Source organism: Epinephelus fuscoguttatus, linkage group LG9 (genome assembly GCF_011397635.1).
Source record: "Epinephelus fuscoguttatus linkage group LG9, E.fuscoguttatus.final_Chr_v1".
NCBI lineage: Eukaryota > Metazoa > Chordata > Actinopteri > Perciformes > Serranidae > Epinephelus > Epinephelus fuscoguttatus.
In genome coordinates, this window is record NC_064760.1 from 7,464,764 (window position 1) to 7,478,380 (window position 13,617).

Sequence of the window (13,617 nt, forward strand, 5' to 3'; positions counted from 1 at the left end):
AATCCTGAATGTGGTAGGTGGTGCTGACCAAGGCAGGTAAGATAAAAATAATACAGCATGAGAAATATGTTTGCTGCAAAACATTGTTCAAGACCAGTTAAATGAGCAGTTTTACATTTGTAGAGATTCCTTAGGAGTGATGCGCAGGTCCAACACATTCTCACTCTGACCTCGTCACATATCAACATTTGGTCATGGACTTTCTACGTCCAGATACAACGTGCAGGGTACCCTGGGTGTGTTGGTTGTTGGCGTTCTGGGACACTGTGCCAACTTCAGCTTGTTACATACAGTCTCTTTCAAAATAAACACACTTCGTCAATACAACACCGCAAATTAATGTTTTCTTTCCTTCAACAACAAAAGCATGTGGATGGGTTTAGGGAAAAATAACAGGGTTTGGCTTAACGGGTCCATGTCATTGGTTCGACATCCCATTAGTCTGACTGTCCGCGGTGCTGAACGGCTCGCGGCGGGCGTATGGTGCGCCGCGACCGGCTCTGGGTCAGCTGGGAAAGGCTTGAGGCGGAGCAGGCTCATGGCTTATGTGTTTGTCACTTTCTTTTTCATTTTAACCCACACCATGATCTTTTCCTGACCCTAACCAAGTGGTTTTTGTGCCTAAACCTAACCTGACCTTAACCACAGGGCATCATGATGATTTCGGAACAGAATCGAAATTCGGAAATTCGAATTAAAATCCCCTGATTCACACAAACTAAAATGCGCTCGCTTTAGCTGGGTTTTGGTTGATTCGCAAAAATGCTCATTCGCAAAACGGGGGATGGAAACAGTTATGTTTGAATTAAGTCTGACGTAGCGCACCTCTCTCCATGGTGATAGCCACACTCCGGGTCGGGAAGGCGGTAATGCATTTACAAGCTGGTTGCCAACCGCCAGAAAATGTAGAAGAAGAAGAATGCGGGACTTGTGTTGTTTCCGGTTCTGCGGAAAACTCGCGAGTTCGTAGTTTTCACCAAAGTCCGTACATTTAACGGAAACACACAGGATTCGTATTTCTTTTAATGTGCATTTCCCAATGATTCGAATCACTTTTGGATGGAAACATAGCTAGTGTCTGATGCCAAAAGTCACTAACCAAGTGCCGGTTTTAGACGACTTCGGAGTGAGACCGGGTTGGCGGGTTCACCCACAACCCGTGGGTTGGTTCAGGTAAGCTTTTAAAGAAATATCATAGGTTTTGGGATGGCAGAACATGAAGTGACAAAGCAGCGTTCAGAGTAAGTTTTTAATAATTGACAGAAACATTGTGCAATAGTCCACCTTCCACCTTCTCCTTCCCTCTCTCTGTCTCTCTCTGTGTCTCTTTAGAACATACCCAGCAGCACCTGCTTTCAGTTATCCAATTTTTGAGCAGTAAAATCCGTTCAGTCCGATGTATTTAAATCTCTCTGATCATGACATAAAAATATTTCTCTCTGAGAGCATGTGGGCCTGACACTGTGTCATAACAGCAATTGTCTGTCCATTGAACCCATTAAATATGCAGTTCTGTAACATCATGTAAACACACCACGGAAAATTAAGACAAATTTAAATGAAGCTGCTTAATAACAATAAATACCCAGATACACACACAAACACACACAGTTAAAAATACACGCACAGGCAATCAACAGACATTTTGACATGTTGTTGCAGGGAAACCAACAGGTGTAATTAATAACATTAATAATGGCGACATTCACTTCAGGTGCACCATTTCCAGGGCTCAGCTTCTGCTGCCTTACTGGGACACTTAAATTAATGTTATTGGCTCCACCTGCATCGACATGTCAGAGTGTGTGCAGTGGAAAAGGCCCATTGTATTTGGCTCCATACTTTGTTTAAGGCTCTTTATTTGTTTGGAGGATTGGAGCTGGTCCTGTACAGTATGAGTAAACATCAGCTCTTTTAATTCTACACATAGGTTAATACTTATGGATTTAATGTGAGAAGGCCACCTCTTCTCTGCCACTTTCAATTTTTTAAAGCGTTTTAGGTCGACTTATTCTGAAACTTTTTATATACAGTATATGATGGACAGTTGCTGACTGTATGCCTGATGGGATGTAGTTTCCTCTTCACTCCATGTGTTGGTGGTAATTGAGTGAACTCTCACCTTTCTTTGCTTGCTGGGTTGGATGTGATGTGTGGTGGTGCCCCAGTCCCCCCTCTTGGCCCTGAACGAGGTTTTCACAACTAGAGATACACAGAGTTACCAGTGTGGTGGGTTCACCTGCTCAAACTAATGCTGGGAAATATCATACACCTGCAGTGAATCCTGGTTTTATCTTGCAGTCAGTTTTTGACTCTTAAGAGGTGTTGATTCTGCTCTTCGTTAATGGGGATGATTTAGATGCATTTCTAGTATTTTATAGATCTCATATACTCACTGGCCACTTTGTTAGGTACACCTGTTCAACTGCTCGTCAATGCAAGTTGCTAATTAGCCAGTCACATGGCAGCAACTCAGTGCATTTAGGCATGTAGACATGGTGAAGACGACCTGAGGAAGATGAAGGTGATTTAAGTGACTTTGAACGTGGCATGGTTGTTGGTGTCAGACGGGCTGGTCTGAGTATTTACTGGGATTTTCACACACAGCCATCTCTAGGGTTTACAGAGGATGGTCCCAAAAAGAGAAAATATCCGATGAGCCAAAATGCCTTGTTGATGCCACATTCAAATGGTAGGGTCAGAATGTGGTGTAAACAACATGAAAGCATGGATCCATCCTGCCTTGTATCAACGATTCAGGCTGCTGCTGGTGGTGTAATGGTGTGGGGGAGATTTTCTTAGTACCAACTGAGCGTGGTTTAAACACCACAGCCTACCTGAGTATTGTTGCTGAGCGTGTCCATCCCTTTATGACCACAGTGTACCCATCTTCTGATGGCTACTTCCAGCAGGATAACGCACCATGTCACAAAGCTCACATCATCTCAAACATGACAATGAGTTCACTGTACTCCAATGGCCTCCACAGTCACCAGATCTCAGTCCAATAGAGCACCTTTGGGATGTGCTGGAACGGGAGATTCTCATCATGGATGTGCAGCCGACAAATCTGCAGCAACTGTGTGATGTCATCATGTCAATATGGACCAAAATCTCTGAGGAATGTTTCCAGCACCTTGTTGAATCTATGACACCAGGAATAAAGACAGCTCTGAAGGCAAAAGGGGTCCAACCAAGGTGTACCTAATAAAGTGCAAATAGGGGCAGACAAAATATTAAAGGCATGTTTCATGCTGCCTAAGAGAACGCCATCTCTGACTTTCGCCTCAGAAATAACTGCAAGAGTAAGAACATGTGAAAGATAAAGATTAGGGTGACTTTGTACTTTGTAGGAAATCAGTCAAGAGAGCCCCAACGCTCACCCCTCCACTTGAACTCTCTCTACACAACAGGTATGATGCACTGGCTCCAAATGAAATATGTGACAATACCAACTACACTGAACCCAGGCAGGCCAAGGCTATCCAAAATGCAAGCAATAGCCCCAAAACCACTGCTAGACCCAGGGCCAGAAAAAAATATGCTAACTCCACACCTGAGAAGCCAAGGGCCAGGAGAAGTATCGCTAACACCACACCTGATCAGCCAGATACCATCCTGATCGGAGACTCAATAACCAAGCATGTAAGAATGGCAAAGACTGAAAATCTAACAGTGTCTGACACGTCTGTCAGGGAGCTAACCGAGCTGTTGCCAGTGATCCTCTCTATGCACCCCAGTAACATGAGGATCATCATCCATGCTGGGTCTTTTGACATTCTACGAGGAAAAACTGGCTCTGAGATCCTGAAAAAAGACTTTTCCCTGCTCCTGGAGAAACTGAGTGACTGTCAGTCACAAAATGTGTTCATTTCTGGCCCCATTCCAACCCTGGGGAAAGGAATCGAGTCTTTTACCAGACTCCTTGCCCTGAATACATGGCTGACATCGGCATGCTTCACTCATGGGATAAAGTTTATTGACAATTTTAACATCTTTTGGAACTGTAAGGATCGCTTTCAGCGTGATGGGATTCATCCGAACATCACTGGATGCAGACTACTCAGGGCCAACCTACGTCATGCTCTTGGAAGGCCATACCAAAACAAGAATGGACAGATAAGAGCCAAGGACAAGTACGTGGCACAGAGACAGACAGCCTGCATCTCTCCCCCTTCACCTGACCCTTTGCTCCACATCACCCAAGGCATTCAGAGGATGTCCCTGTCCCAGTCAGGGATCCAACAACCCCCCTCCTCCCCCCCAGCACCGGCACAACCACTAAGGAGCCAACATCGACCCTCCCCACCACCACCACGCTCACCAATCAAGGAGTTAGTTAATGCTGCCACACTAAAACTAAAACTAAAGCTCAGTCAAACTGATGAACTCTTAAATAGTAGCCCTAGACATCATCACTCAGGTGCCTGTCAGAGATGAGTCAGACCCCATGCCGCTTCCTTAAACATACCGGCAATCTTAAATAGCTGGTGGCATGGTCAAACACATCTTGAAATTGAAAAGCATCAGCCAGAGTCATCTCCAAGGTCTGTCATTCCTGTTTTGACTAGCATCAGGAAAAACAAAGTGTACTCGAAGCGCACAGCTACTCTATCTAATCTGACTCCAGTTATGCGTCAGCCACAGACTGTGTCAGACAATGTTAGTACACTAAACTTAGCTTTATTAAATATCAGATCTCTGGCTGGCAAGTCACTATTAATTAATGGTTTTATTATCAAGAGAAACCTTGATTTTATGTTTTTAACTGAAACTTGGTTAAATGAAAACAACAGTGCAGCAGTACTTATTGAATCAGACCCCCAAACTTCCATTTTATCAGCTCAGTTAGAGAACTTAGGAAAGGAGGTGGAGTAGCCACTTTATTTAAGGATGCTTACCAGTGCAAACAGTTGTCATATGGGAAGTTTGAGTCTTTTGAATATGTTGCACTGCAGTTGAGATCCTCCTGTCAAGCAGTATTAGTAACCATTTACAGGCCTCCAAAATATAGTGCACACTTTGTTGATGACTTTTCTAAACTATTGTCTGTTGTCTGTATTGATTTTGACTGTGTTGTTATAGTGGGTGATTTTAATATTCATATTGACAATCCCAAAGATGGCAGTGCGAAAGAACTTTTCTACATCCTGGACAACTTTGAACTTTCCCAGCATGTAACAGAGCCAACACACAATAAAGGACATATTTTAGATCTAATGATCTCCAAAGGGCTCAACATTTCTGAGGTTGTGGTGACTGATGTTGCCTTTTCTGATCATTACTGTGTTTTCTTTAAAATGGCCATCTCCGCTGACACCAGTAAAAGTACAACAGGGGTAATCAGAAAACGCTATATCAACGAAAACACCTGTACACTATTCACCCAGGATTTCATACCCACACCAGCTGTGCCCTCAGTCTCTGTCAATGATCTGGTTCATAGTTTCAGCTCTAAAGCTATGAATATTATGGACAATATTGCTCCCATGAAGGTCAAAGTTGTCTCTGGTAAGAAAAAACCACCATGGAGGAACGCCACACAGGTAAAAGCTCAAAAAAGAGAATGCAGAAAAGCAGAACATAGGTGGCGAAAAACCAAACTCCAGGTTCATTATGACATTTATAAGGAAAGTCTGCACATCTATAACTTGGAGCTAAAAAGGGCGCGGCAGTCCTTTTTCTCTGAGATTATCAACAAAAATAACAACAATGCACGGACTTTATTTACTGTTGTTGACAGACTGACAAACCCATCAGTGTCAGTCCCTCCTGAACTGCTATCCACCAAGGCATGCAATGACTTTGCTTCTTTTTTCACAGACAAGATTTCAAAGATAAGACAGACAGTCTGTAACTCCAACACAGTGGCTATTTCACCTGTGCCTCATAAGACTACTCCAGTTAATTTGGCACTTTTTCACCCATTAAATTATGCTACTTTGACAGACATAGTTAGAAACCTTAGGTCCACTACCTGCTGCCTTGACACTCTGCCTACAAGCTTTTTAAAGATGTTTGTAACTGCATAGCATCAGATATACTACAGATAGTCAACTGTTCTCTTCAGTCAGGCCTTTTTCCAGCGGCCCTGAAGACTGCAGTCATTAAACCTCTCTTAAAAAAGCCTAATCTGGATGCCTCAGTAATAAATAACTACAGGCCCATATCAAACCTACCATTTTTAGGAAAGATCATTGAAAAGGTTGTTTTTCAGCAACTTAACACCTTCTTGGAGCAAAACAATTCCTTTGATGCCTTTCAGTCTGGATTTTGAGCACATCACAGCACTGAGACTGCACTTGTAAAAGTTTTAAATGACATTCATCTGAGCAGTGATGCATCAAAGATTTCGGTTCTGGTATTACTGGACCTCAGTGCTGCATTCGACACAGTTGACCATAAGATACTGCTCGACAGACTAGAAAAGTTTGTGGGACTTTCTGGCACTGTGCTAAATTGGTTTAAATCTTATTTACAAGACAGGGATTTCTTTGTGTCACTTGGCAATTATGAATCTGTGCAAACAAAAATTACATGTGGAGTTCCTCAAGGGTCCATTCTTGGGCCTCTTCTGTTCAATATCTATATGCTCCCTCTTGCTCAGATTATGGAATATCATAACATCTCCTACCATACTTATGCAGATGACACACAACTTTACATAACAGTGTCACCAGATGACTACAGTCCCCTACATCTGCTAAATAAGTGCATTGATGAAATCAATATATGGATGTGCCAGAATTTTCTACAACTAAACACAGAAAAAACTGAGATATTTGTTTTTGGCCCCAAAGAACAAAGATCAATAGTCAGTGCTCACCTTGACGCCATGACACTAAAACCTACAAAACAAGCCAGAAATCTTGGTGTAGTTCTGGACTCAGACCTAAATTTCAATAGTCACATTAAGACAGTTACTAAATCAGCCTACTACCACCTTAAAAACATAGCAAGAATAAAAGAATTTCTGTCTAAACAAGATACAGAAAAACTTGTTCATGCTTTCATTTTCAGCAGGCTGCACTATTGTAACGGTGTCTTCACAGGCCTGAGTAAAAAATCAATCAGACAACTGCAGCTTGTCCAGAACGCTGCTGCCAGAGTCCTCACCAACACCAAGAGAGTGGAGCACGTTACACCAGTGCTTAAGTCGCTGCACTGGCTTCCTGTGTGTCAAAGGATAGACTTTAAAATCTTGTTACTTGTCTATAAAGCACTAAATGGTCTCGGGCCTAAATACATCTCTGATATACTTGTACGTTATGAAGCATCCAGACCCCTCAGATCATCTGGAACAGGTTTACTCAGTGTTCCCAGGATCAAAACCAAACAAGGTGAAGCAGCCTTTAGTTTCTATGCTCCCCGCCTGTGGAACAAACTTCCAGAATATCTGAGGTCGGCTGAAACTGTCAACTCATTTAAATCAGGGCTTAAAACATTACTATTTACTGCAGCTTACCAGTGAACTAGATATGTAACTTATTGTTAGGATAATCTGTAGCTATTGTTTTTATATTTGTCTGCTGTTGCTTTTGCTTTATGTTTGCTTTTTAAATACATTTTCAGGCACTGTTTTTCTTGCTTTTAGCTTTTGTTTGTAATGATCTATTGCTCTTTTAATGTTTTATCTTAACGTATTTCTCTTGTAAAGCACATTGAATTGCCTTGTGTATGAATGGTGCTATATAAATAAAATTGCCTTGCCTTGCCTTGCCTTGTACTGTTTCTGAATCCTGACATGGTGTCTGATATTCTGTTGTTTTTCTAAGCAGACGCAGGTAATTTAATGTAAGCCTAAGTCTTGCTGTTTGTTTTACCTTTATAACGAATGGGTGGGGTCGGCCACAGAGAGCGCCAGAACGTTGAGACAATAACAGGAAAATTATTTGAATGTCAGTTTCCGTGTGACTGACAACTGAGTTGACATTATCTGATTTATGTGGTCGCTCCCAGCTGCCAGGGCTGCGAAAACACACAGTGAGGTCTATTTGCATTTAACTGAACAAGGTCAGTTCAGGTAAGTTCAGTTCAGTTCACACATGTGTAAACCTGCTACAGAGGCGTTGTATCGTTTTCTCAGTCTCTATGAGCTGGTGTGCTCAATTGCACTTCACTGGAACTTATTGGTTCAAGCAACTCCTCGTCTCTTGTGTTGTGTGTGGAACAATGAGTGGGAGGCTGTTTATCGTCTGAATAGGAACAGAATATATACTAGTTAGTCACACAGTTGGTTTGCTACCAGGATCCCAATTAGCAGGCATGCTAAGAGTAGCTATTAACAGTGTGGACTTAAGAAGTGTGTGCAGGGCAGTAATGAAATCTGTACACGCACAATAGGCACAGGTGTGAATCCCCAAAGTGCGTGTTAACACCTGGTCTAAATAGGCTCTAAGATGTGTTTAAAAGCTCTGGAGAAAGCCACTGAGTAAATCCTGAGCCAGAATTGTCTTGTCAGATGGTTGTTTCCAAAGCTACTGACTTTAAATACAATGATCACATCGGCGGACTCATTTTTGTAATCGTCGCGCTGCGCAAGTATGTCATAAAGCAGCAAGCTAGTTTGGAAGATGGAAACACTAACCTTAATGGCTGGAAATATTTCAGTTACTTTGATTTTGTTGTGAGGAATAATGACAGGAACACTGTTGCTGCAGGTCATCGTGCTAAAACTCTTTCCACTGCAAAAAACATGTCCTCAAACCTCCGGTCTGAAACATCGACTACGGCTGACAACATGAAGCTCCAGGAAATACACCCCACCAAAAGTGGGGCCAGGGATGATGGCTGTAGCCCTGCACTGCCCTAATAACCTAAACTGGATTTTACTTTAAGGCAGCTGCAGCTACAAAGAAGAGATGAAGCTTTTGGCTGGATATGTGGTGGATAAAATGTTGCTCCATGAGTAAAGCAGGTTTATACTTGTGCGTATAAGAGCCTACGCCACAGTGAGCAAAATACTTGTGCGGTGTTGTGTCTGTGTCACTGCAGCTGCACCTTCAAAACACTAGTCGGCGGCGGGGTTTCTGTGAAGTGCTGTAAAGTTTAGTTGATTCAAAAGACACGTTAAACACACATTAAACATGGCTTAATAGAGACAGTTTCAAACACAAGTACACAAATCAGCTTCACTATAACTCACAGCATTCACAGACAAACACTTGTCTTTATCTGGACACATTTTCCCCACAAATACAACATGCTAACGTTATTAGCACAAGCCTATGGCATTTTACATTGTATGAATTAGCCGAGCAGCTAGTGGACATTTCCTCTACTCATATGAAGCCAGGGACAACAGCAACATTTAATAAAGGTAACGTTACAAAATTCAGCTCCATTACAGCTCACAAGGTTCACTGACAAAACAACTGTCTTATGCTAAACACGTTTTCCAAACAAATACAACATGCTAACATTATTAGCACATTGTATAAATTAGCCTAGCAATAAGCAGAGATTTCCTCTGCTCATGTGAAGCCAGGATAAATCACACACAAGACTTAAAATGCTATTTTAGTGGAGGCTTTATTGTCTTCACAATTTATTGTTTCTTATCTGTGAAATTAAAGTAAATAAAAGCTTTGTTTCCACTGAGGGAAATGGTTTCAGCTTACAAACATAGAGGAGGTCTGCATCGCCATGAAGTGTTGTTAAATTTCTGGGGAGGCACGTCAGGCTACAGCGTAGGCTCTACGTCGATGCAGAGCCTAGCCATTGGTATGGCATTGAAGTATAAATTCCGCATGACTCTCCGTCTTTCAGGCAGAGCCTTGGGAAAATACCAATCACAGCCATTAGAAAACCCCCAGGCAAAAAAAATCACAATTTGCAAGTTATCTAGCTACACTTACAATTACCGATTACTCTGGCATTCACACAGAGGCACACGTGAATTTTGGGGAGATACGCAATTCACAATTTTATGGGGTGTAACAGAAAAGTAATGTCACGAGTAGAGTAACAAATTACTGTTGGCATGGAGTAACATGTTACATTTTGAGAGTAACGAGCCCAACACTGGTCAGGAATATATTTGGAAATCAGAAAACATGTTAGTTCATGAGCACTGACCCTGTTTGCGCTACAGCTGGAACATGAGACCCTGACTGAACTATATCTTAAGTAAGATGGACATGAAGGTTGGAGGAGGAGCAGAGGAGTTCAGACCATCTGGATGGTGGATTAGACACCTCGGTGCTTCTATTCAACAAACAGTGTGTGAGAAAAAAATCTATTGATCGGTAGAAAAGCCAGGCACAGCATAGTGTGAACAGATGCTCCAGTCATTCACTGAAAAACCTGCAATCTCCACGTGTCAGAGGGAAGAGTGATGAAAACATAACACACAGAAAGTAGCAGCTGTGAAAGTATTATTTCAGTCAGTTCGGAGTATATTTTCTATGATTGGAGAAATGATTTCAAGACAGAAGTCATAATTCTTCCTGCTGTAGTAAATATACACATAGTTCTAGTAGACCACTGACTTGTTTATTGCTCTGGGCGTCATGTTTTGGGAAGCAGAATAAAATCCTCTTTGTTGTTCAGCATGGGTGAGAAGGCTGTTTTGAACGCCTCGCTGTTCATGACGCAGCTTCAGTGTTTTTTTATTTTATCACTTAATGTTGACTGTAATGATACCGTACACTGTTGTTTCAGAAGTGGCTCCACAGTTGAACAGATGTGGAAAGAGTTGTGTCTCCTCACAGATAGAATCTGATCTGCTGTAGTCAAAACAAGTACACAACAGGGACGAAACCCGAGGCTGAAGCAGAAAGGGAGGAGATGTTAATCATCACCTTTGTTTCACCACGTATAGAGGACATACCTGCGCTCCACGTGTTATGTCACTGCCTTCAGTTGGTGCATGAAAACATGGCGCTGCAGGTTGCAGCAGCTCCTGTTATCTTGTGGTTGTGCGCTTTTATTTTAAAGGTTAACTACACCAACAAACAACAGTCTCTCCAAATATATTAAATAAATGAGAAGTGATGAGCAACAACAGTAGGAGGCACGACCTCTTGTCTACGAAGTATCTGTGAGGGTCGGGGAAAATGGGGTAACCAGCCATGAGAAAGCTACCGGCAGACTCTCAGTTTCTTTGCTGTAACGACAAATTCTGGAGCTTTGAGTCACTTGAAGCACACTTTAACCCTCTGGGAGAGTGACTGCGTGGGAAGGCCTTACTACTGTAGCTCAGCTGTGGAGGAGTGTCAGTACTTAGCTGTCACTGTGCTGTTTATCTTGGCGAACGTTACTGTTTGTCAGCCTTAAATATTCTTTCATACTCTGAGTACAGCCAATGTGTTGTGTTAGCATAGCCTGACATCAGAGCCAATCACAAATGCAAACTGATCTGAAAACTCTCCGTTTATTTTCGATTTCTAAGAGCCGTTGTCAACGGCTTTGGGTGGCAATGCCTCTGGAAGCAGTTTGATAGTCCTACAAGCAATCACAGCAATGAAACTCAACGTAGCGCTGAGTGACAAATGTGCTCTGCAAGTTCTCAGTCAATGCTTCAAAGACGCTCATGTTAGATAAACGGTTATGATTGGCATTGCCCGTGCCGGTTCAGGCTGTGGAGAGGGGGACCAGATGCATCGCCAGAGCAAATTAAACACAAGCTCTCAGATTCATCTGGTTCCCTGGCTACTGTTTAGAGGAATAAATCTCATTCATGCATGACATTGTTTTTTCTATCGTGCTATTGCTAACCAGTAGCTCTGGGCTTTGGTAAGCCAGTGTTCTACTGTTTACACCTGGCTCAGCAGCTGCTTTCAAAGCAAAGGTGGATTTTTACTTGTGCGTCAGCTCTATGTGGAACCTATGCCGTAGCAAGCATTTATACATGTGTGGTGGTGCGTCTGTGTCACTCTGCAGTTACACCTACAAAACACTAGTCGGCGGTGGAGTTTCTGTGAAGTGCTGTGAAGTTTAGGTCATTCAAAATATACATTAAACAGGACTTAATAGAGAGGGTTTCAAACACAAGTACACAAATCAGCTTCACTATAACTCGCAGCATTCACAGACAAACACTTGTCTTTATCTGAACGCATTTTCCCCACAAATACAACATGCTAACGTTTTTAGCACAAGCCTATGGCATTTTACATTGTATAAATTAGCCTAGGTGCTAGCAGACTTTTCTTTTACTCATATGAAGCCAGGGACAACAGCAACATTTAACAAAGGTAAAATTACATTACAACTCACAAGGTTCACTGACAAAACAACTGTCTTGTACTAAACACGTTTTCCAAATAAATATAATATGCTAACGTTATTAGCACAAGCCTATGGCATTTTACATTGTATAAATTAGCCTGAAGACAGGATAAATCACACACAAGACTTTGTGCTATTTTTGTGGAGGCTTGGTGTCAGTATACAGAGACAGGCAGGAGGGCTGCCTTGCCGTGATGTGTGATGTGTAGGCTCCCAGAGCCTTCAGTCTGACATGGCTTCCATTGAAGGCGATTTACAAGGGGGAGGGAATTTGACTTTTTCCCTAACCAATCAGTAGAGATCAACGACTCACCCAGAATCATTAGTATCCATGCCTCGGGGGTGCCGAAAACAAGCGAGCATTGCCCGTTTAAAATGTCTTCATCATCGTGCACGCCCAGCTGCATCGCCGTTAAATCCAGTTTAGCAGCTTCCTTAATTTGGTCCGCCATTAATGCGAGTAGTGGCGAAATACCTCGATAGTATCGTTAATGTGGTCTGTAGGATCTGTAGCGGTCGCCATTGTTGCTATCCTCACCAGTTACCCACCGGCGGACAGCTTGACATCAGCGTGGCGCTGATTGGCTAATCACTAGACCCACCCCCACCCCTGGCGTTCACTGGTCCGTCCATCGTTTGGACGAGATAAATCGCAAATTCATTGAAGTATGCCAGACCAGAGATGCAAGCCTACTCAGTTGAGTGGGCGGGGTCTATGGTCTGGAACCAGGCCATGTCAGGCTACAATGAAGATTACGCCGTCAATTTGATGCAGAAGTTAAAATCCTCCCATAGACTGCAGAGTCTTGCCTATTTCACCACGTTTAGGGGGGGCAAGAAAATTCATCTGCACCAAACTTGAAAATCTAAGCAGACTGATACTGGCTTTTTTTGGGGCCCAGAAAAAGTCAAAGATAAACATCTACATACAGAAAAACCGGTTTTAGGTTAAAGGTAAAGTGCAAAGCTGTAGGTTTATTTCCTATTACACTTAATTGTAATTAATTCATTATTTGATATTTGTCAGTTTCAGGGTTCTATATAAAGATGTTTATTTTGAAAAACATTGATGCTGACGTTTTGCAATTCTGAATTATTTCTCAATAAACAGGGAAAAAAAGAAGTTCAGCATTTCATTGCTGGCTCTCAGTAGAAATAAAGTCAGGGAAACAATTACAGATGGATGTCAGAGGTTTGTCTTAAAGAGATATTACCGAGCTCCACTGTGGATTGTATGGTTTCATTTGGACACAGATTTTCCATCAGAGCTGTGTTTAGTATAAAGACAGAGCTTTGTTCGCTGCTCTGTGTGGGAGTCTCCTCCACCACATGTGCTCATATTTCACTTAAAGCTGCAGAAAATTATTCCAAGGTGGTAAATCTTGA